Here is a 22,217-nt window from a genome sequence, read left to right as displayed (position 1 = left end):
CGTGGGTTCTAACGGGATGCCTGAGCTCGTCTCCCCTGAGAGTTTCCCTAATATCTCTGTGCCAGGGAATGCTATGGGGGGTTTGCAGGAAATCCCAGTGACAGAGGCTGCCTCCCCAAGGTCAGGGAATGTATTTCTCGGACTTCCCCGAACAGGGAACACCTGTGACTGAAGAGAGCTGCGTGGAGTTTTCTCTCGAGCTCCCCCACGCACTGACAATGTTTCCGGAATACTGAGCGTGGGGAGGTTCCACCAACGGTCGGCAGCGCGTGGGTTCTAACGGGATGTCTGAGATCGTCTCCCCTGAGTGTTTCCCTAATGTCTCTGTGCGAGGGAATGCTAGGGTGCTTTTGCAGGAAATCCCAGAGACAGAGGCTGCCTCCCCACCGTCAGTGAAGGTTTTTCTTGGACTTCCCCGAACAGGGAACATCTGTGACTGAAGAGAGCTGCGTGGAGTTGTCTCTCGAGCTCCCCCACGCACTGACAATGGTTCCGGAATCCTGAGCGTGGGGAGGTTCCACCAACGGTCGCCAGCGCGTGGGTCCTAACGGGATGCCTGAGCTCGTTTCCCCTGAGGTTTTCCCTAATGTCTCTGTGCCAGGGAATGCTAGGGGGGGTTTGCAGGAAATCCCAGTGACAGAGGCTGCCTCACCAAAGTCAGGGAAGGTATTTCTCGGACTTCCCCGAACAGGGAAACCCTGTGACTGAAGAGAGCTGCGTGGAGTTGTCTCTCGAGCTCCCCCACGCACTGACAATGGTTCCGGAATCCTGAGCGTGGGGAGGTTCCACCAACGGTCGGCAGCGCGTGGGTTCTAACGGAATGTCTGAGATCATCTCCCCTGAGTGTTTCCCTAATGTCTCTGTGCGAGGGAATGCTAGGGGGGGGTTTGCAGGAAATCCCAGTGACAGAGGCTGCCTCCCCACGGTCAGGGAAGGTATTTCTCGGACTTCCCCGAACAGGGAACACCTGTGACTGAAGAGAGATGCGTGGAGTTGTCTCTCGAGCTCCCCCAAGCACTGACAATGGTTCCGGAATCCTGAGCGTGGGGAGGTTCCACCAACGGTCGGCAGCGCATGGGTTCTAACGGGATGCATGAGCTCGTCTCCCCTGAGGGTTTTCCTAATGTGTCTGTGCCAGGGAATGCTAGGGGGGGTTTGCAGGAAATCCCAGTGCAGAGGCTGCCTCCCCAAGGTCAGGGAAGGTATTTCCCGGACTTACCCGTACAGGGAACAACTGTGACTGAAGAGAGCTGCGTTGAGTTGTCTCTCGAGCTCCCCCACGCACTGACAATGGTTCCGGAATCCTGAGCGTGGGGAGGTTCCACCAACGGTCGGCAGCGCGTGGGTTCTAACGGGATGCCAGAGCTCGTCTCCCCTGAGGGTTTCCCTAATATCTCTGTGCCAGGGAATGCAAGGGGGGGTTTGCAGGAAATCCCAGTGACAGAGGCTGCCTCCCCAAGGTCAGAGAAGATATTTCCCGGACTTCCCCAAACAGGGAACACCTGTGACTGAAGAGAGCTGCGTGGAGTTGTCTCTCGAGCTCCCCCACGCACTGACAATGGTTCCGGAATCCTGAGCGTGGGGAGGTTCCACCAACGGTCGGCAGCGCGTGGGTTCTAACGGGATGCCTGAGCTCGTCTCCCCTGAGGGTTTCCCTAATATCTCTGTGACAGGGAATGCTAGGGGGGGTTTGCAGGAAATCCCAGTGACAGAGGCTGCCTCACCAAAGTCAGGGAAGGTATTTCTCGGACTTCCCCGAACAGGGAACACCTGTGACTGAAGAGAGCTGCGTGGAATTTTCTCTCGAGCTCCCCCACGCACTGACAATGGTTCCGGAATACTGAGCGTGGGGAGGTTCCACCAACGGTCGGCAGCGTGTGGGTTCTAACGGGATGCCTGAGCTCGTCTCCCCTGAGGGTTTCCCTAATATCTCTGTGACAGGGAATGCTAGGGGGGGTTTGCAGGAAATCCCAGTGACAGAGGCTGCCTCCCCAAAGTCAGGGAAGGTATTTCTCGGACTTCCCCGAACAGGGAACACCTGTGACTGAAGAGAGCTGCGTGGAATTTTCTCTCGAGCTCCCCCACGCACTGACAATGTTTCCGGAATCCTGAGCGTGGGGAGGTTCCACCAACGGTCGGCAGCGCGTGGGTTCTAACGGGATGCCTGAGCTCGACTCCCCTGAGGGTTTTCCTAATATCTCTGTGCCAGGGAATCCTAGGGGGTGTTTGCAGGAAATCCCAGTGACAGAGGCTGCCTCCCCAAGGTCAGGGAAGGTATTTCCCGGACTTCCCCGAACTGGGAACACCTGTGACTGAAGAGAGCTCCGTGGATTTTTCTCTCGAGCTCCCCCACGCACTGACAATGTTTCCGGAATCCTGAGCGTGGGGAGGTTCCACCAACGGTCGGCAGCGCGTGGGTTTTAACGGGATGCATGAGCTCGTCTCCCCTAAGGGTTTTCCTAAAGTCTCTATGCCAGGGAATGCTAGGGGGGGTTTGCAGGAAATCCCAGTGACAGAGGCTGCCTCCCAAAGGTCAGGGAAGGTTTTTCTCGGACTTCCCCGAACAGGGAACACCTGTGACTGAAGAGAGCTGCATGGAGTTGTCTCTCGAGCTCCCGCACGCACTGACAATGGTTCCGGAATCCTGAGCGTGGGGAGGTTTCACCAACGGTCGGCAGCGGGTGGGTTCTAACGGGATTCATGATCTCGTCTCCCCTGAGGGTTTTCCTAATTTCTCTGTGCCAAGGAATGCTAGGGGGGGTTTGCAGGAAATCCCAGTGACAAAGGCTGCCTCCCCAAGGTCATGGAATGTATTTCTCGGACTTCCCCGAACAGGGAACACCTGTGACTGAAGAGAGCTGCGTGGAGTTGCCTCTCCAGCTCCCCCACGCACTGACAATGGTTCCGGAATACTGAGCGTGGGGAGGTTCCACCAACGGTCGGCAACGCGTGGTTTCTAACGGGATGCCTGATCTCGTCTCCCCTGAGGCTTTTCCAATGTCTCTGTGCCAGGGAATGTTAAGGGGGTTCGCAGGAAATCCCAGTGACAGAGGCTGACTCCCCAAGGTCAGGGAATTTTTTTCTCGGACTTTCCCGAACAGGGAATACCTGTGACTGAAGAGAGCTGCGTGGAATTGTCTCTCGAGCTCCCCCACGCACTGAAAATGGTTCCGGAATCCTGAGCGTGGGGAGGTTCCACCAACGGTCGGCAGCGCGTGGGTTCTAACGGGATGCATGAGCTCGTCTCCCCTGAGGGTTTTCCTAATGTCTCTGTGCCAGGGAATGCTATGGGGGGTTTGCAGGAAATCCCAGTGACAGAGGCTGCCTCCCCAAGGTTAGGGAAGGTATTTCCCGGACTTCCCCGAACAGGGAACAACTGTGACTGAAGAGAGCTGCGTGGAGTTGTCTCTCGAGCTCCCCCACGCACTGACAATGGTTCCGGAATCCTGAGCGTGGGGAGGTTCCACCAACGGTCGGCAGCGCGTGGGTTCTAACGGGATGCCTGAGCTCGTCTCCCCTGAGGGTTTCCCTAATGTCTCTGTGCCAGGGAATGCAAGGGGGGGTTTGCAGGAAATCCCAGTGACAGAGGCTGCCTCCCCAAGGTCAGGGAAGGTATTTCTCGGACTTCCCCGAACAGGGAACACCTGTGACTGAAGAGAGCTGCGTGGAGTTGTCTCTCGAGCTCCCCCACGCACTGACAATGGTTCCGGAATCCTGAGCGTGGGGAGGTTCCACCAACGGTCAGCAGGGCGTGGGTTCTAACGGGATGCCTGAGCTCGTCTCCCCTGAGGGTTTCCCTAATATCTCTGTGACAGGGAATGCTAGGGGGGGTTTGCAGGAAATCCCAGTGACAGAGTCTGCCTCCCCAAAGTCAGGGAAGGTATTTCTCGGACTTCCCCGAACAGGGAACACCTGTAACTGAAGAGAGCTGCGTGGAGTTGTCTCTCGAGCTCCCCCACGCACTGACAATGGTTCCGGAATCCTGAGCGTGGGGAGGTTCCACCAACGGTCGGCAGCGCGTGGGTTTTAACGGGATGCCTGAGCTCGTCTCCCCTGAGGGTTTCCCTAATATCTCTGTGACAGGGAATGCTAGGGGGGGTTTGCAGGAAATCCCAGTGACAGAGGCTGCCTCCCCAAAGTCAGGGAAGGTATTTCTCGGACTTCCCCGAACAGGGAACACCTGTGACTGAAGAGAGCTGCGTGGAGTTGTCTCTCGAGCTCCCCCACGCAGTGACATTGTTTCCGGAATCCTGAGCGTTGGGAGGTTCAACCAACGGTCGGCAGCGCGTGGGTTCTAACGGGATGCCTGAGCTCGTCTCCCCTGAGGGTTTCCCTAATGTCTCTGTGCCAGGGAATGCTAGGGGGGTTTTGCAGGAAATCCCAGTGACAGAGGCTGCCTCCCCAAGGTCAGGGAAGGTATTTCTCGGACTTCCCCGAACAGGGAACACCTGTGACTGAAGAGAGCTGCGTGGAGTTGTCTCTCGAGCTCCCCCACGCACTGACAATGGTTCCGGAATCCTGAGCGTGGGGAGGTTCCACCAACGGTCTGCAGCGAGTGGGTTCTAACGGGATGCCTGTGCTCGTCTCCACTGAGGGTTTCCCTAATGTCTCTGGGCCAGGGAATTCTATGGGTGATTGCAGGATATCCCAGTGACCGAGACTGCTTCCACAATGTCAGGGAACGTATTTCTCGGTCTTCCCCGATCAGGGATCTCCTGTGAATGAAGAGAGCTGCGTAGAGTTGTCTCTCGAGCTCCCCCACGCACTGACAATGGTTCCGTAATCCTGAGCGTGGGGAGGTTCCACCAACTGTCGGCAGCGTGTGGGTTCTAACGGGATGCCTGAGCTCGTCTCCCCTGAGGGTTTTCCTAATGTCTCTGTGCCAGGGATTGCTAGGGGGGGTGTGCAGGAAACCCCAGTGACAGAGACTGCCTCGCCAAGGTCAGGGAAGGTATTTCTCGGACTTCCCCAAACAGGGAACACCTGTGACTGAAGAGAGCTGCGTGGAGTTGTCTCTCGAGCTCCCCCACGCACTGACAATGGTTCCGGAATCCTGAGCGTGGCAGGTTCCACCCACGGTCGGCAGCGGGTGGGTTCTAACGGGATGCTTGAGCTCGTCTCCCCTAAGGGTTTTCCTAAAGTCTCTATGCCAGGGAATGCTAGGGGGGGTTTGCAGGAAATCCCAGTGACAGAGGCTGCCTCCCCAAGGTCAGGGAAGGTATTTCTCGGACTTCCACGAACAGGGAACACCTGTGACTGAAGAGAGCTGCGTAAAGTTGTCTCTCGAACTCCCACACGCACTGACAATGGTTCCGGAATCCTGAGCGTGGGGAGGTTCCACCAACGGTCGGCAGCGCGTGGGTTCTAACGGGATGCCTGAGCTCGTCTCCCCTGATGGTTTTCCTAATGTCTCTGTGCCAGGGAAAGCTAGGGGGATTTGCAGGAAATTCCAGTGACAGGCTGCCTCCCAAAGGTCAGGGAAGGTATTTCTCGGAATTCCCCGTACAGGGAACACCTGTGACTGAAGAGAGCTTCGTGGAGTTGTCTCTCGAGCTCCCCCACGCACTGACAATGGTTCCGGAATCCTGAGAGTGGGGAGGTTCCACCAACTGTCGGCAGCGCGTGGGTTCTAACGGGATGCCTGAGCTCGTCTCCCCTGAAGGTTTTCCTAACGTCTCTGTGCCAGGGAATGCTAGGGGTGTTTTGCAGGAAATCCCAGTGACAGAGGCTGCCTCCCCAAGGTCAGGGAAAGTTTTTCTCGGACTTCCCCGAACAGGGAACACCTGTGACTGAAGAGAGCTGCGTGGAGTTGTCTCTCGAGCTCCCCCACGTACTGACAATGGTTCCGGAATCCTGAGCGTGGGGAGGTTCCACCAACGGTCGGCAGCGCGTGGGTTCTAACGGGATGCCTGAGCTCGTCTCCCCTGAGGGTTTCCCTAATTTTTCTGTGCCAGGGAATGCTAGGTGGGGTTTGCAGGAAATCCCAGTGAAAGAGGCTGCCTCCCCAAAGTCAGGAAAGGTATTTCTCGGACTTCCCTGAACAGGGAACACCTGTGACTGAAGAGAGATGCGTGGAGTTGTCTCTCGAGCTCCACACGCACTGACAATATTTCCGGAATACTGAGCGTGGGGAGGTTCCACCAACTGTCGTCAGCCTAGGGTTCTAATGGGATGCCTGAGCTCGTCTCCCCTGAGGGTTTCCCTAATGTCTCTGTGCCAGGGAATGCTAGGGCGTTTTGCAGGAAATCCCAGTGACAGAGGCTGCCTCCCCAAAGTCAGGGAAGGTATTTCTCGGACTTCCCCGAACAGGGAACACCTGTGACTGAAGAGAGCTGCGTGGAGTTGTCTCTCGAGCTCCCCCACGCACTGACAATGGTTCCGGAATCCTGAGCGTGGGGAGGTTCCACCAACGGTCGGCAGCGCGTGGGTTCTAACGGGATACCTGAGCTCGTCTCCCCTGAGTGTTTATCAAATGTCTCTGTGCCAGGGAATGCTAGGGGGGGTTTGCAGGAAATCCCAGTGACAGAGGCTACCTCCCCAAGGTCAGGGAAGATATTTCTCGGACTTCCCCGAACAGGGAACACCTGTGACTGAAGAGAGCTGCGTGGAGTTGTCTCTCGAGCTCCCCCACGCACTGACAATGGTTCCGGAATCCTGAGCGTGGGGAGGTTACACCAACGGTCGGCAGCGCGTGGGTTCTAACGGGATGCCTGAGCTCGTCTCCCCTGAGGGTTTTTCTAATGTTTCTGTGCCAGGGAATGCTAGGGGGGGATTGCAATATATCCCAGTGACAGAGGCTGACTCCCCAAGGTCAGGGAAGGTATTTCTCGGACTTCCCCGAACAGGGAACACCTGTGACTGAAGAGAGCTGCGTGGAGTTGTCTCTCGAGCTCCCGCACGCACTGAAAATGGTTCCGGAATCCTGAGCGTGGGGAGGTTCCACCAACGGTCGGCAGCGCGTGGGTTCTAACGGGATGCCTGAGCTCGTCTCCCCTGAGTGTTTCCCTAATGTCTCTGTGCCAGGGAATGCTGGGGGGGGTTTGCAGGAAATCCCAGTGACAGAGGCTGCCTCCCCAAGGTCAGGGAAGGTATTTCTCGGACTTCCCCGAACAGGGAACACCTGTGACTGAAGAGAGCTGCGTGGAGTTGTCTCTCGATCTCCCCCACGCACTGACAATGTTTCCGGAATCCTGAGCGTGGGGAGGTTCCACCAACGGTCGGCAGCGCGTGGGTTCTAACGAGATGCCTGAGCTCGTCTTCCCTGAGGGTTTCTCTAATGTTTCTGTGCCAGGGAATGCTAGGGGGGGTTTGCAGGATATCCCAGTGACAGAGGCTGCCTCCCCAAGGTCAGGGAAGGTATTTCTCGGACTTCCCCGAACAGGGAACACCTGTGACTGAAGAGAGCTGCGTGGAGTTGTCTCTCGAGCTCCCCCACGCACTGACAATGGTTCCGGAATCCTGAGCGTGGGGAGGTTCCACCAACGGTCGGCAGCGCGTGTGTTCAAACGGGATGCCTGAGCTCGTCTCCCCTGAGTGTTTCCCTCATGTCTCTGTGCCAGGGAATGCTAGGGGGGGTTTGCAGGAAATCCCAGTGACAGAGGCTGCCTCCCCAAGGTCAGGGAAAGTTTTTCTCGGACTTCCCTGAACAGGGAACACCTGTGACTGAAGAGAGATGCGTGGAGTTGTCTCTCGAGCTCCCCCACGCACTGACAATATTTCCGGAATACTGAGCGTGGGGAGGTTCCACCAACTGTCGTCAGCCTAGGGTTCTAATGGGATGCCTGAGCTCGTCTCCCCTGAGGGTTTCCCTAATGTCTCTGTGCCAGGGAATGCTAGGGGGTTTTGCAGGAAATCCCAGTGACAGAGGCTGCATCCCTAAAGTCAGGGAAGGTATTTCTCGGACTTCCCCGAACAGGGAACACCTGTGTCTGAAGAGAGCTGCGTGGAGTTGTCTCTCGAGCTCCCCCACGCACTGACAATGGTTCCGGAATCCTGAGCGTGGGGAGGTTCCACCAACGGTCGACAGCGCGTGGGTTCTAACGGTATACCTGAGCTCGTCTCCCCTGAGTGTTTATCTAATGTCTCTGTGCCAGGGAATGCTAGATGGGGTTTGCAGGAAATCCCAGTGACAGAGGCTGCCTCCCCAAGGTCAGGGAAGATATTTCTCGGACTTCCCCGAACAGGGAACACCTGTGACTGAAGAGAGCTGCGTGGAGTTGTCTCTCGAGCTCCCCCACGCACTGACAATGTTTCCGGAATCCTGAGCGTGGGGACGTTACACCAACGGTCGGCAGCGCGTGGGTTCTAACGGGATGCCTGAGCTCGTCTCCCCTGAGGGTTTTTCTAATGTTTCTGTGCCAGGGAATGCTACGGGGGGTTTGCAGTATATCCCAGTGACAGAGGCTGACTCCCCAAGGTCAGGGAAGGTATTTCTCGGACTTCCCCGAACAGGGAACACCTGTGACTGAAGAGAGCTGCGTGGAGTTGTCTCTCGAGCTCCCCCACGCAGTGACATTGTTTCCGGAATCCTGAGCGTGGGGAGGTTCAACCAACGGTCGGCAGCGCGTGGGTTTTAACGGGATGCCTGAGCTCGTCTCCCCTGAGGGTTTCCCTAATGTCTCTGTGCCAGGGAATGCTAGGGGGGTTTTGCAGGAAATCCCAGTGACAGAGGCTGCCTCCCCAAGGTCAGGGAAGGTATTTCTCGGACTTCCCCGAACAGGGAACACCTGTGACTGAAGAGAGCTGCGTGGAGTTGTCTCTCGAGCTCCCCCACGCACTGACAATGGTTCCGGAATCCTGAGCGTGGGGAGGTTCCACCAACGGTCTGCAGCGAGTGGGTTCTAACGGGATGCCTGTGCTCGTCTCCACTGAGTGTTTCCCTAATGTCTCTGGGCCAGGGAATGCTATGGGTGATTGCAGGATATCCCAGTGACCGAGACTGCTTTCACAATGTCAGGGAACGTATTTCTCGGTCTTCCCCGATCAGGGATCTCCTGTGAATGAAGAGAGCTGCGTAGAGTTGTCTCTCGAGCTCCCCCACGCACTGACAATGGTTCCGTAATCCTGAGCGTGGGGAGGTTCCACCAACTGTCGGCAGCGTGTGGGTTCTAACGGGATGCCTGAGCTCGTCTCCCCTGAGGGTTTTCCTAATGTCTCTGTGCCAGGGATTGCTAGGGGGGGTTTGCAGGAAACCCCAGTGACAGAGACTGCCTCGCCAAGGTCAGGGAAGGTATTTCTCGGACTTCCCCGAACAGGGAACACCTGTGACTGAAGAGAGCTGCGTGGAGTTGTCTCTCGAGCTCCCCCACGCACTGACAATGGTTCCGGAATCCTGAGCGTGGCAGGTTCCACCCACGGTCGGCAGCGCGTGGGTTCTAACTGGATGCCTGAGCTCGTCTCCCCTAAGGGTTTTCCTAAGGTCTCTATGCCAGGGAATGCTAGGGGGGGTTTGCAGGAAATCCCAGTGACAGAGGCTGCCTCCCCAAAGTCAGGGAAGGTATTTCTCGGACTTCCACGAACAGGGAACACCTGTGACTGAAGAGAGCTGCGTAAAGTTGTCTCTCGAACTCCCACACGCACTGACAATGGTTCCGGAATCCTGAGCGTGGGGAGGTTCCACCAACGGTCGGCAGCGCGTGGGTTCTAACGGGATGCCTGAGCTCGTCTCCCCTGATGGTTTTCCTAATGTCTCTGTGCCAGGGAAAGCTAGGGGGATTTGCAGGAAATTCCAGTGACAGGCTGCCTCCCAAAGGTCAGGGAAGGTATTTCTCGGAATTCCCCGTACAGGGAACACCTGTGACTGAAGAGAGCTTCGTGGAGTTGTCTCTCGAGCTCCCCCACGCACTGACAATGGTTCCGGAATCCTGAGAGTGGGGAGGTTCCACCAACGGTCGGCAGCGCGTGGGTTCTAACGGGATGCCTGAGCTCGTCTCCCCTGATGGTTTTCCTAACGTCTCTGTGCCAGGGAATGCTAGGGGGGTTTTGCAGGAAATCCCAGTGACAGAGGCTGCCTCCCCAAGGTCAGGGAAAGTTTTTCTCGGACTTCCCCGAACAGGGAACACCTGTGACTGAAGAGAGCTGCGTGGTGTTGTCTCTCGAGCTCCCCCACGTACTGACAATGTTTCCGGAATCCTGAGCGTGGGGAGGTTCCACCAACGGTCGGCAGCGCGTGGGTTCTAACGGGATGCCTGAGCTCGTCTCCCCTGAGGGTTTCCCTAATTTTTCTGTGCCAGGGAATGCTAGGTGGGATTTGCAGGAAATCCCAGTGACAGAGGCTGCCTCCCCAAAGTCAGGGAAGGTATTTCTCGGACTTCCCTGAACAGGGAACACCTGTGACTGAAGAGAGATGCGTGGAGTTGTCTCTCGAGCTCCACACGCACTGACAATATTTCCGGAATACTGAGCGTGGGGAGGTTCCACCAACTGTCGTCAGCCTAGGGTTATAATGGGATGCCTGAGCTCATCTCCCCTGAGGATTTCCCTAATGTCTCTGTGCCAGGGAATGCTAGGGCGTTTTGCAGGAAATCCCAGTGACAGAGGCTGCCTCCCCAAAGTCAGGGAAGGTATTTCTCGGACTTCCCCGAACAGGGAACACCTGTGACTGAAGAGAGCTGCGTGGAGTTGTCTCTCGAGCTCCCCCACGCACTGACAATGGTTCCGGAATCCTGAGCGTGGGGAGGTTCCACCAACGGTCGGCAGCGCGTGGGTTCTAACCGGATACCTGAGCTCGTCTCCCCTGAGTGTTTATCAAATGTCTCTGTGCCAGGGAATGCTAGGGGGGGTTTGCAGGAAATCCCAGTGACAGAGGCTGCCTCCCCAAGGTCAGGGAAGATATTTCCCGGACTTCCCCGAACAGGGAACACCTGTGACTGAAGAGAGCTGCGTGGAGTTGTCTCTCGAGCTCCCCCACGCACTGACAATGTTTCCGGAATCCTGAGCGTGGGGAGGTTACACCAACGGTCGGCAGCGCGTGGGTTCTAACGGGATGCCTGAGCTCGTCTCCCCTGAGGGTTTTTCTAATGTTTCTGTGCCAGGGAATGCTAGGGGGGGTTTGCAGGATATCCCAGTGACAGAGGCTGACTCCCCAAGGTCAGGGAAGGTATTTCTCGGACTTCCCCGAACAGGGAACACCTGTGACTGAAGAGAGCTGCGTGGAGTTGTCTCTCGAGCTCCCGCACGCACTGAAAATGGTTCCGGAATCCTTAGCGTGGGGAGGTTCCACCAACGGTCGGCAGCGCGTGGGTTCTAACGGGATGCCTGAGCTCGTCTCCCCTGAGTGTTTCCCTAATGTCTCTGTGCCAGGGAATTCTGGGGGGGGTTTGCAGGAAATCCCAGTGACAGAGGCTGCCTCCCCAAGGTCAGGGAAGGTATTTCTCGGACTTCCCCGAACAGGGAACACCTGTGACTGAAGAGAGCTGCGTGGAGTTTTCTCTCGATCTCCCCCACGCACTGACAATGTTTCCGGAATCCTGAGCGTGGGGAGGTTCCACCAACGGTCGGCAGCGCGTGGGTTCTAACGAGATGCCTGAGCTCGTCTCCCCTGAGGGTTTCTCTAATGTCTCTGTGCCAGGGAATGCTAGGGGGGGTTTGCAGGATATCCCAGTGACAGAGGCTGCCTCCCCAAGGTCATGGAAGGTATTTCTCGGACTTCCCAGAACAGGGAACACCTGTGACTGAAGAGAGCTGCGTGGAGTTGTCTCTCGAGCTCCCCCACGCACTGACAATGGTTCCGGAATACTGAGCGTGGGGAGGTTCCACCAACGGTCGGCAGCGCGTGTGTTCAAACGGGATGCCTGAGCTCGTCTCCCCTGAGTGTTTCTCTAATATCTCTGTGCCAGGGAATGCTAGGGGGGGTTTGCAGGAAATCCCAGTGACAGAGGCTGCCTCCCCAAATTCAGGGAAAGTTTTTCTCGGACTTCCCCGAACAGGGAACACCTGTGACTGAAGAGAGCTGCGTGGAGTTGTCTCTCGAGCTCCCCCATGTACTGACAATTGTTCCGAAATCCTGAGCGTGGGGAGGTTCCACCAACGGTCGGCAGCGCGTGGGTTCTAACGGGATGCCTGAGCTCGTCTCCCCTGAGGGTTTCCCTAATTTCTCTGTGCCAGGGAATGCTAGGTGGGGTTTGCAGGAAATCCCAGTGACAGGGGCTGCCTCCCCAAAGTCAGGGAAGGTATTTCGCGGACTTCCCTGAACAGGGAACACCTGTGACTGAAGAGAGATGCGTGGAGTTGTCTCTCGAGCTCCCCCACGCACTGACAATATTTCCGGAATACTGAGCGTGGGGAGGTTCCACCAACTGTCGTCAGCCTAGGGTTCTAATGGGATGCCTGAGCTCGTCTCCCCTGAGGGTTTCCCTAATGTCTCTGTGCCAGGGAATGCTAGGGGGTTTTGCAGGAAATCCCAGTGACAGAGGCTGCATTCCTAAAGTCAGGGAAGGTATTTCTCGGACTTCCCCGAACAGGGAACACCTGTGACTGAAGAGAGCTGCGTGGAGTTGTCTCTCGAGCTCCCCCACGCACTGACAATGTTTCCGGAATCCTGAGCGTGGGGACGTTACACCAACGGTCGGCAGCGCGTGGGTTCTTACGGGATGCCTGAGCTCGTCTCCCCTGAGGGTTTTTCTAATGTTTCTCTGCCAGGGAATGCTAGGGGGGGTTTGCAGGATATCCCAGTGACAGAGGCTGACTCCCCAAGGTCAGGGAAGGTATTTCTCGGACTTCCCCGAACAGGGAACACCTGTGACTGAAGAGAGCTGCGTGGAGTTGTCTCTCGAGCTCCCGCACGCACTGAAAATGGTTCCGGAATCCTGAGCGTGGGGAGGTTCCACCAACGGTCGGCAGCGCGTGGGTTCTAACGGGATGCCTGAGCTCGTCTCCCCTGAGTGTTTCCCTAATGTCTCTGTGACAGGGAATGCTGGGGGTGGTTTGCAGGAAATCCCAGTGACAGAGGCTGCCTCCCCAAGGTCAGGGAAGGTATTTCTCGGACTTCCCCGAACAGGGAACACCTGTGACTGAAGAGAGCTGCGTGGAGTTTTCTCTCGAGCTCCCCCACGCACTGACAATGTTTCCGGAATCCTGAGCGTGGGGAGGTTCCACCAACGGTCGGCAGCGCGTGGGTTCTAACGGGATGCCTGAGCTCGTCTCCCCTGAGGGTTTCTCTAATATTTCTGTGCCAGGGAATGCTAGGGGGGGTTTGCAGGATATCCCAGTGACAGAGGCTGCCTCCCCAAGGTCAGGGAAGGTATTTCTCGGACTTCCCTGAACAGGGAACACCTGTGACTGAAGAGAGCTGCGTGGAGTTGTCTCTCGAGCTCCCCCACGCACTGACAATGGTTCCGGAATCCTGAGCGTGGGGAGGTTCCACCAACGGTCGGCAGCGCGTGGGTTCTAACGGGATGCCTGAGCTCGTCTCCCCTGAGGGTTTCCCTAATGTCTCTGTGCCAGGGAATGCTAGGGGGGGTTTGCAGGCTATCCCAGTCACAGAGGCTGCCTACCCAAGGTCACGGAAGGTATTTCTCGGACTTCCCCGAACAGGGATCACCTGTGACTGAAGAGAGCTGCGTGGAGTTGTCTCTCGAGCTCCCCCACGCACTGACAATGGTTCCGGAATACTGAGCGTGGGGAGGTTCCACCAACGGTCGGCAGCGCGTGGGTTCTAACGGGATGCCTGAGCTCGTCTCCCCTGAGTGTTTTCCTAATATCTCTGTGCCAGGGAATGCTAGGGGGGGTTTGCAGGAAATCCCAGTGACAGAGGCTGCCTCCCCAAGGTCAGGGAAGGTATTTCTCGGACTTCCCCGAACAGGGAACACCTGTGACTGAAGAGAGCTGCGTGGAGTTTTCTCTCGAGCTCCCCCACGCACTGACAATGTTTCCGGAATACTGAGCGTGGGGAGGTTCCACCAACGGTCGGCAGCGCGTGGGTTCTAACGGGATGCCTGAGCTCGTCTCCCATGAGGGTTTTCCTAATGTCTCTGTGCCAGGGAATTCTAGGGGGGGTTTGCAGGAAATCCCAGTGACAGAGGCTGCCTCCCCAAGGTCAGGGAAGGTATTTCCCGGACTTCCCCGAAGAGGGAACACTTGTGACTGAAGAGAGCTGCGTGGAGTTGTCTCTCGATCTCCCCCACGCACTGACAATAGTTCCGGAATCCTGAGCGTGGGGAGGTTCCACCAAAGGTCGGCAGCGCGTGGGTTCTAACGGGATGCCTGAGCTCGTCTCCCCTGAGGGTTTCCCTAATATCTCTGTGCCAGGGAATGCTAGGGGGGGTTTGCAGGATATCCCAGTGACAGAGGCTGCCTCCCCAAGGTCAGGGAAGGTATTTCTCGGACTTCCCCGAACAGGGAACACCTGTGACTGAAGAGAGCTGCGTGGAGTTGTCTCTCGAGATCCCCCACGCACTGACAATGGTTCCGGTATCCTGAGCGTGGGGAGGTTCCACCAACGGTCGGCAGAGTGTGAGTTCTAACGGGATGCCTGAACTCGTTTCCCCTGAGGGTTTCCCTAATGTCTCTGTGCCAGGGAATGCTAGGGTGGGTTTGCAGGAAATCCCAGTGACAGAGGCTGCCTCCCCAAGGTCAGGGAAGGTATTTCTCGGACTTCCCCGAACAGGGAACACCTGTGACTGAAGAGAGCTGCGTGGAGTTGTCTCTCGAGCTCCCCCACGCACTGACAATGTTTCCGGAATCCTGAGCGTGGGGAGGTTCCACCAACGGTCGGCAGCGCGTGGGTTCTAACGGGATGCCTGAGCTCGTCTCCCCTGAGGGTTTCCCTAATGTCTCTGTGCCAGGGAATGCTAGTGGGGGTTTTCAGGAAATCCCAGTGACAGAGGCTACCTCCCCAAGGTCAGGGAATTTATTTCTCGGACTTCCCCGAACAGGGAACACCTGTGACTGAAGAGAGATGCGTGGAGTTGTCTCTCGAGTTCTCCCACGCACTGACAATGGTTCCGGAATCCTGAGCGTGGGGAGGTTCCACCAACGGTCGGCAGCGCGTGGGTTCTAACGGGATGCCTGAGCTCGTCTCCCCTGAGGGTTTCCCTAATGTCTCTGTGCCAGGGAATGCTAGGGGGGGTTTGCAGGAAATCCCAGTGACAGAGGCTGCCTCCCCAAAGTCAGGGAAGGTATTTCTCGGACTTCCCCGAACAGGGAACACCTGTGACTGAAGTGAGCTGCGTGGAGTTGTCTCTCGTTTTCCCCCACACACTGACAATGGTTCCGGAATCCTGAGCGTGGGGAGGTTCCACCAACGGTCGGCAGCGCGTGGGTTCTAACGGGATGCCTGAGCTCGTCTCCCCTGAGGGTTTCCCTAATGTCTCTGTCCCAGGGAATGCTAGGGGGGGTTTGCAGTAAATCCCAGTGACAGAGGCTGCCTCCCCAAAGTCAGGGAAGGTATTACTCGGACTTCCCCGAACAGGGAACACCTGTGACTGAAGAGAGCTGCGTGGAGTTGTCTCTCGAGCTCCCCCACGCACTGACAATGGTTCCGGAATCCTGAGCGTGGGGAGGTTCCACCAACGGTCGGCAGCGCGTGGGTTCTAACGGGATGCCTGAGCTCGTCTCCCCTGAGGGTTTTCCTAATGTCTCTGTGCCAGGGAATGCTAGCGCGGGTTTGCAGGAAATCCAGTCAAGAGGCTGGCTCCCAAAGGTCAGCGAAGCTATTTCCCGGACTTCCCCGAACAGGGAACACCTGTGACTGAAGAGAGCTGCGTGGAGTTGTCTCTCGAGCTCCCCCACGCACTGACAATGTTTCCGGAATCCTGAGCGTGGGGAGGTTCCACCAACGGTCGGCAGCGCGTGCGTTCTAACGGGATGCCTGAGCTCGTCTCCCCTGAGTGTTTCCCTAATGTCTCTGTGCCAGGGAATGCTAGGGGGGGTTAGTAGGAAATCCCAGTGACAGAGGCTGCTTCCCCAAGGTCAGGGAAGGTATTTCTCGGACTTCCCCGAACAGGGAACACCTGTGACGGAAGAGAGCTGCGTTGAGTTGTCTCTCGTGCTCCCCCATGCACTGACAATGGTTCCGGAATCCTGAGCGTGGGGAGGTTCCACCAACGGTCGGCAGTGCGTGGGTTCAAACGGGATGCCTGAGCTCGTCTCCCCTGAGTGTTTCCCTAATGTCTCTGTGCCAGGGAATGCTAGGGGGGGTTTGCAGGAATTCCCAGTGACAGAGGCTGCCTCCCCAAGGTAACGGAAGCTTTTTCTCGGACTTCCCCGATCAGGAACACCTGTGACTGAAGACAGCTGCGTGGAGTTGTCTCTCGAGCTCCCCCACGCACTGACAATGGTTCCGGATTCCTGAGCGTGGGGAGGTTCCACCAACGGTCGACAGCGCGTGGGTTCTAACGGGATGCCTGAGCTCGTCTCCCCTGAGGGTTTCCCTAATGTCTCTGTGCCAGGGAATGCTAGCGGGGGTGTGCAGGAAATCCCAGTGACAGAGGATGCCTCCCCAAGGTCAGGGAATGTATTTCTCGGACTTCCCCGAACAGGGAACACCTGTGACTGAAGAGAGCTGCGTGGATTTGTCTCTCGAGCTCCCTCACGCACTGACAATGTTTCTGGAATCCTGAACGTGGGGAGGTTCCACCAACTGTCGTCTGCCTAGGGTTCTAACGTAATGCTGAGCTCGTCTCCCCTGAGGGTTTCCCTAATGTCTCTGTGCCAAGGAATGCTAGGGGGGGTTTGCAGAAAATCCCAGTGACCGAGGCTGCCTCCCCAAGTTCAGGGAATGTATTTCTCGGACTTCCCCGAACAGGGAACACCTGTGACTGAAGAGAGAAGCGTGGAGTTGTCTCTCGAGCTCCCCCACGCACTGACAATGGTTCCGGAATCCTGAGCGTGGGGAGGTTCCACCAACGGTCGGCAGCGCGTGGGTTCTAACGGGATGCGTGAGCTCGTCTCCCCTGAAGGTTTCCCTAATATCTCTGTGCCAGGGAATGCTAGGGGGGGTTTGCAGGAAATCCCAGTGACAGAGGCTGCCTCCCCAATGTCAGGGAAGGTATTTTTCGGACTTCCCCGAACAGGGAACACCTGTGACTGAAGAGAGCTGCGTGGAGTTGTCTCTCGAGCTCCCCCACGCACTGACAATGGTTCCGGAATCCTGAGCGTGGGGAGGTTCCACCAACGGTCGGCAGCGCGTGGGATCTAACGGGATGCCTGAGCTCGTCTCCCCTGATGGTTTCCCTAATGTCTCTGTGCCAGGGAATGCTAGGGGGGGTTTGCAGGAAATCCCAGTGACAGAGGCTGCCTCCCCAAGGTCACGGAAGTTATTTCTCGGACTTCCCCGAACAGGGAACACCTGTGACTGAAGAGAGCTGCGTGGAGTTGTCTCTCGAGCTCCCCCACGCACTGACAATGTTTCCGGAATCCTGAGCGTGGGGAGGTTCCACCAACGGTCGGCAGCGTGTGGGTTCTAACGGGATGCCTGAGCTCGTTTCCCCTGAGTGTTTCCCTAAAGTCTCTGTGCCAGGGAATGCTAGAGGGGTTTGCAGGAAATCCCAGTGGCAGAGGCTGCCTCCCCAAGGTCAGGGAAGGTATTTCCCGGACTTCCCAGAACAGGGAACACCTGTGACTGAAGAGAGCTGCGTGGAGTTGTCTCTCGAGCTCCCCCACGCACTGACAATGTTTCCGGAATCCTGAGCGTGGGGAGGTTCCACCAACGGTCGGCAGCGCGTGGGTTCTAACGGGATGCATGAGCTCGTCTCCCCTGAGGGTTTCCCTAATGTCGCTGGGCCAGGGAATGCTAGGGGGGGTTTGCAGGAAATCCCAGTGACAGAGGCTGCCTCCCCAAGGTCACGGAAGGTATTTCTCGGACTTCCCCGAACAGGGAACACCTGTGACTGAAGAGAGCTGCGTGGAGTTGTCTCTCGAGCTCCCCCACGCACTGACAATGGTTCCGGAATCCTGAGCGTGGGGAGGTTCCACCAACGGTCGGCAGCGCGTGGGTTCTAACGGGATGCCTGAGCTCGTCTCCCCTGAGGGTTTCCCTAATGTCTCTGTGCCAGGGAATGCTAGGGGGGGTTTGCAGGAAATCCCAGTGACAGAGGCTGCCTCCCCAAGGTCAGGGAAGGTATTTCCCGGACTTCCCCGAACAGGGAACACCTGTGACTGAAGAGAGCTGCGTGGAGTTGTCTCTCGAGCTCCCCCACGCACTGACAATGGTTCCGGAATCCTGAGCGTGGGGAGGTTCCACCAACGGTCGGCAGCGCGTGGGTTCTAACGGGATGCCTGAGCTCGTCTCCCCTGAGTGTTTCCCTAATGTCCCTGTGCCAGGGAATGCTAGGGGGGGTTTGCAGGAAATCCCAGTGACAGAGGCTGCCTCTCCAAGGTCAGGGAAGGTATTTCACGGACTTCCCCGAACAGGGAACACCTGTGACTGAAGAGAGCTGCGTGGAGTTGTCTCTCGAGCTCCCCCACGCAATGACAATGTTTCCGGAATCCTGAGCGTGGGGAGGTTCCACCAACGGTCGGCAGCGCGTGGGTTTTAACGGGATGCCTGAGCTCGTCTCCCCTGAGGGTTTCCCTAATGTCTCTGTGCCAGGGAATGCTAGGGGGGGTTTGCAAGAAATCCCAGTGACAGAGGCTGCCTCCCCAACGTCACGGAAGGTATTTCTCGGACTTCCCCGAACAGGGAACACCTGTGACTGAAGAGAGCTGCGTGGAGTTGTCTCTCGAGCTCCCCCACGCACTGACAATTTTTCCGGAATACTGAGCGTGGGGAGGTTCCACCAACATTCGTCAGCCTAGGGTTCTAACGCGATGCCTGAGTTCGTCTCCCCTGAGGGTTTCCCTAATGTCTCTGTGCCAGGGAATGCTAGGGGGGGTTTGCAGGAAATCCCAGTGACAGAGGCTGCCTCCCCAAGGTCAGGGAAGTTATTTCTCGGACTTCACCGAACAGGGAACACCTGTGAGTGAAGTGAGCTGCGTGGAGTTGTCTCTCGAGCTCCCCCACGCACTGACAATGGTTCCGGAATCCTGAGCGTGGGGAGGTTCCACCAACGGTCGGCAGCGCGTGGGTTCTAACGGGATGCCTGAGCTCGTCTCCCCTGAGGGTTTTCCTAATGTCTCTGTGCCAGGGAATGCTAGGGGGGGTTTGCAGGAAATCCCAGTGAAAGAGGCTGCATCCCCAAGGTCAGGGAAGGTATTTCCCGGACTTCCCCGAACAGGGAACACCTGTGACTGTAGAGAGCTGCGTGGAGTTGTCTCTCGAGCTCCCCCACGCACTGACAATAGTTCCGGAATCCTGAGCGTGGGGAGGTTCCACCAACGGTCGGCAGCGCGTGGGTACTAACGGGATGCCTGAGCTCGTCTCCCCTGAGGGTTTTCCTAATGTCTCTGTGCCAGGGAATGCTAGGGGGGGTTTGCAGGAAATCCCAGTGAAAGAGGCTGCATCCCCAAGGTCAGGGAAGGTATTTCCCGGACTTCCCCGAACAGGGAACACCTGTGACTGTAGAGAGCTGCGTGGAGTTGTCTCTCGAGCTCCCCCACGCACTGACAATAGTTCCGGAATCCTGAGCGTGGGGAGGTTCCATCAACGGTCGGCAGCGCGTGGGTTCTAATGGGATGCCTGAGCTCGTCTCCCCTGAAGGTTTCCCTAATGTCTCTGTGCCAGGGAATGCTAGGGGGGTTTTTCAGGAAATCCCAGTGACAGAGGCTGCCTCCCCAAGGTCAGGGAAGGTATTTCTCGGACTTCCCCGAACAGGGAACACCTGTGACTGAAGAGAGATGCGTGGAGTTGTCTCTCGAGCTCCCCCACGCACTGACAATTTTTCCGGAATACTGAGCGTGGGGAGGTTCCACCAACATTCGTCAGCCTAGGGTTCTAACGCGATGCCTGAGTTCGTCTCCCCTGAGGGTTTCCCTAATGTCTCTGTGCCAGGGAATGCTAGGGGGGGTTTGCAGGAAATCCCAGTGACAGAGGCTGCCTCCCCAAGGTCAGGGAAGTTATTTCTCGGACTTCACCGAACAGGGAACACCTGTGACTGAAGTGAGCTGCGTGGAGTTGTCTCTCGAGCTCCCCCACGCACTGACAATGGTTCCGGAATCCTGAGCGTGGGGAGGTTCCACCAACGGTCGGCAGCGCGTGGGTTCTAACGGGATGCCTGAGCTCGTCTCCCCTGAGGGTTTTCCTAATGTCTCTGTGCCAGGGAATGCTAGGGGGGGTTTGCAGGAAATCCCAGTGAAAGAGGCTGCATCCCCAAGGTCAGGGAAGGTATTTCCCGGACTTCCCCGAACAGGGAACACCTGTGACTGTAGAGAGCTGCGTGGAGTTGTCTCTCGAGCTCCCCCACGCACTGACAATAGTTCCGGAATCCTGAGCGTGGGGAGGTTCCACCAACGGTCGGCAGCGCGTGGGTTCTAACGGGATGCCTGAGCTCGTCTCCCCTGAGGGTTTTCCTAATGTCTCTGTGCCAGGGAATGCTAGGGGGGGTTTGCAGGAAATCCCAGTGATAGATGCTGCCTCCCCAAGGTCACGGAAGGTATTTCTCGGACTTCCCCGAACAGGGAACACCTGTGACTGAAAAGAGCTGCGTGGAGTTGTCTCTCGAGCTCCCCCACGCACTGACAATGGTTCCGGAATCCTGAGCGTGGGGAGGTTCCACCAACGGTCGGCAGCGCGTGGGTTCTAACGGGATGCCTGAGCTCGTCTCCCCTGAGGGTTTTCCTAATGTCCCTGTGCCAGGGAATGCTAGGGGGGGTTTGCAGGAAATCCCAGTGACAGAGGCTGCCTCCCCAAGGTCAGGGAATGTATTTCCCGGACTTCCCCGAACAGGGAACACCTGTGACTGAAGAGAGCTGCGTGGAGTTGTCTCTCGAGCTCCCCCACGCACTGACAATGGTTCCGGAATCCTGAGCGTGGGGAGGTTCCACCAACGGTCGGCAGCGCGTGGGTTCTAACGGGATGCATGAGCTCGTCTCCCCTGAGGGTTTCCCTAATGTCGCTGGGCCAGGGAATGCTAGGGGGGGTTTGCAGGAAATCCCAGTGACAGAGGCTGCCTCCCCAAGGTCAGGGAAGGTATTTCTCGGACTTCCCCGAACAGGGAACACCTGTGACTGAAGAGAGCTGCGTGGAGTTGTCTCTCGAGCTCCCCCACGCACTGACAATTTTTCCGGAATCCTGAGCCTGGGGAGGTTCCACCAACGGTCGGCAGCGCGTGGGTTCTAACGGGATGCCTGAGCTCGTCTCCCCTGAGGGTTTCCCTAATGTCTCTGTGCCAGGGAATGCTAGGGGGGGTTTGCAGGAAATCCCAGTGACAGAGGCTGCCTCCCCAAGGTCAGGGAAGGTATTTCCCGGACTTCCCCGAACAGGGAACACCTGTGACTGAAGAGAGCTGCGTGGAGTTGTCTCTCGAGCTCCCCCACGCACTGACAATGGTTCCGGAATCCTGAGCGTGGGGAGGTTCCACCAACGGTCGGCAGCGCGTGGGTTCTAACGGGATGCCTGAGCTCGTCTCCCCTGAGTGTTTCCCTAATGTCCCTGTGCCAGGGAATGCTAGGGGGGGTTTGCAGGAAATCCCAGTGACAGAGGCTGCCTCTCCAAGGTCAGGGAAGGTATTTCACGGACTTCCCCGAACAGGGAACACCTGTGACTGAAGAGAGCTGCGTGGAGTTGTCTCTCGAGCTCCCCCACGCAATGACAATGTTTCCGGAATCCTGAGCGTGGGGAGGTTCCACCAACGGTCGGCAGCGCGTGGGTTTTAACGGGATGCCTGAGCTCGTCTCCCCTGAGGGTTTCCCTAATGTCTCTGTGCCAGGGAATGCTAGGGGGGGTTTGCAAGAAATCCCAGTGACAGAGGCTGCCTCCCCAAAGTCACGGAAGGTATTTCTCGGACTTCCCCGAACAGGGAACACCTGTGACTGAAGAGAGCTGCGTGGAGTTGTCTCTCGAGCTCCCCCACGCACTGACAATGTTTCCGGAATCCTGAGCGTGGGGAGGTTCCACCAACGGTCGGCAGCGCGTGGGATCTAACGGGATGCCTGAGCTCGTCTCCCCTGAGGGTTTTCCAATGTCTCTGTGCCAGGGAATGCTAGGGGGTGCTTGCAGGAAATCACAGTGACAGAGTGTGCCTCGCCAAGGTCAGGGAAGGTATTTCTCGGAGTTCCCCGAAAAGGGAACACCTGTGACTGAAGAGAGCTGCGTGGAGTTGTCTCTCGAGTTCCCCCACGCACTGACAATGGTTCCGGAATCCTGAGCGTGGGGAGGTTCCACCAACGGTCGGCAGCGCGTG

This window comes from Vicugna pacos, unplaced genomic scaffold, assembly GCF_048564905.1.
Source record: "Vicugna pacos unplaced genomic scaffold, VicPac4 SAC-SAT, whole genome shotgun sequence".
Classification (NCBI taxonomy): domain Eukaryota; kingdom Metazoa; phylum Chordata; class Mammalia; order Artiodactyla; family Camelidae; genus Vicugna; species Vicugna pacos.
This window is presented reverse-complemented; position numbering follows the sequence as displayed.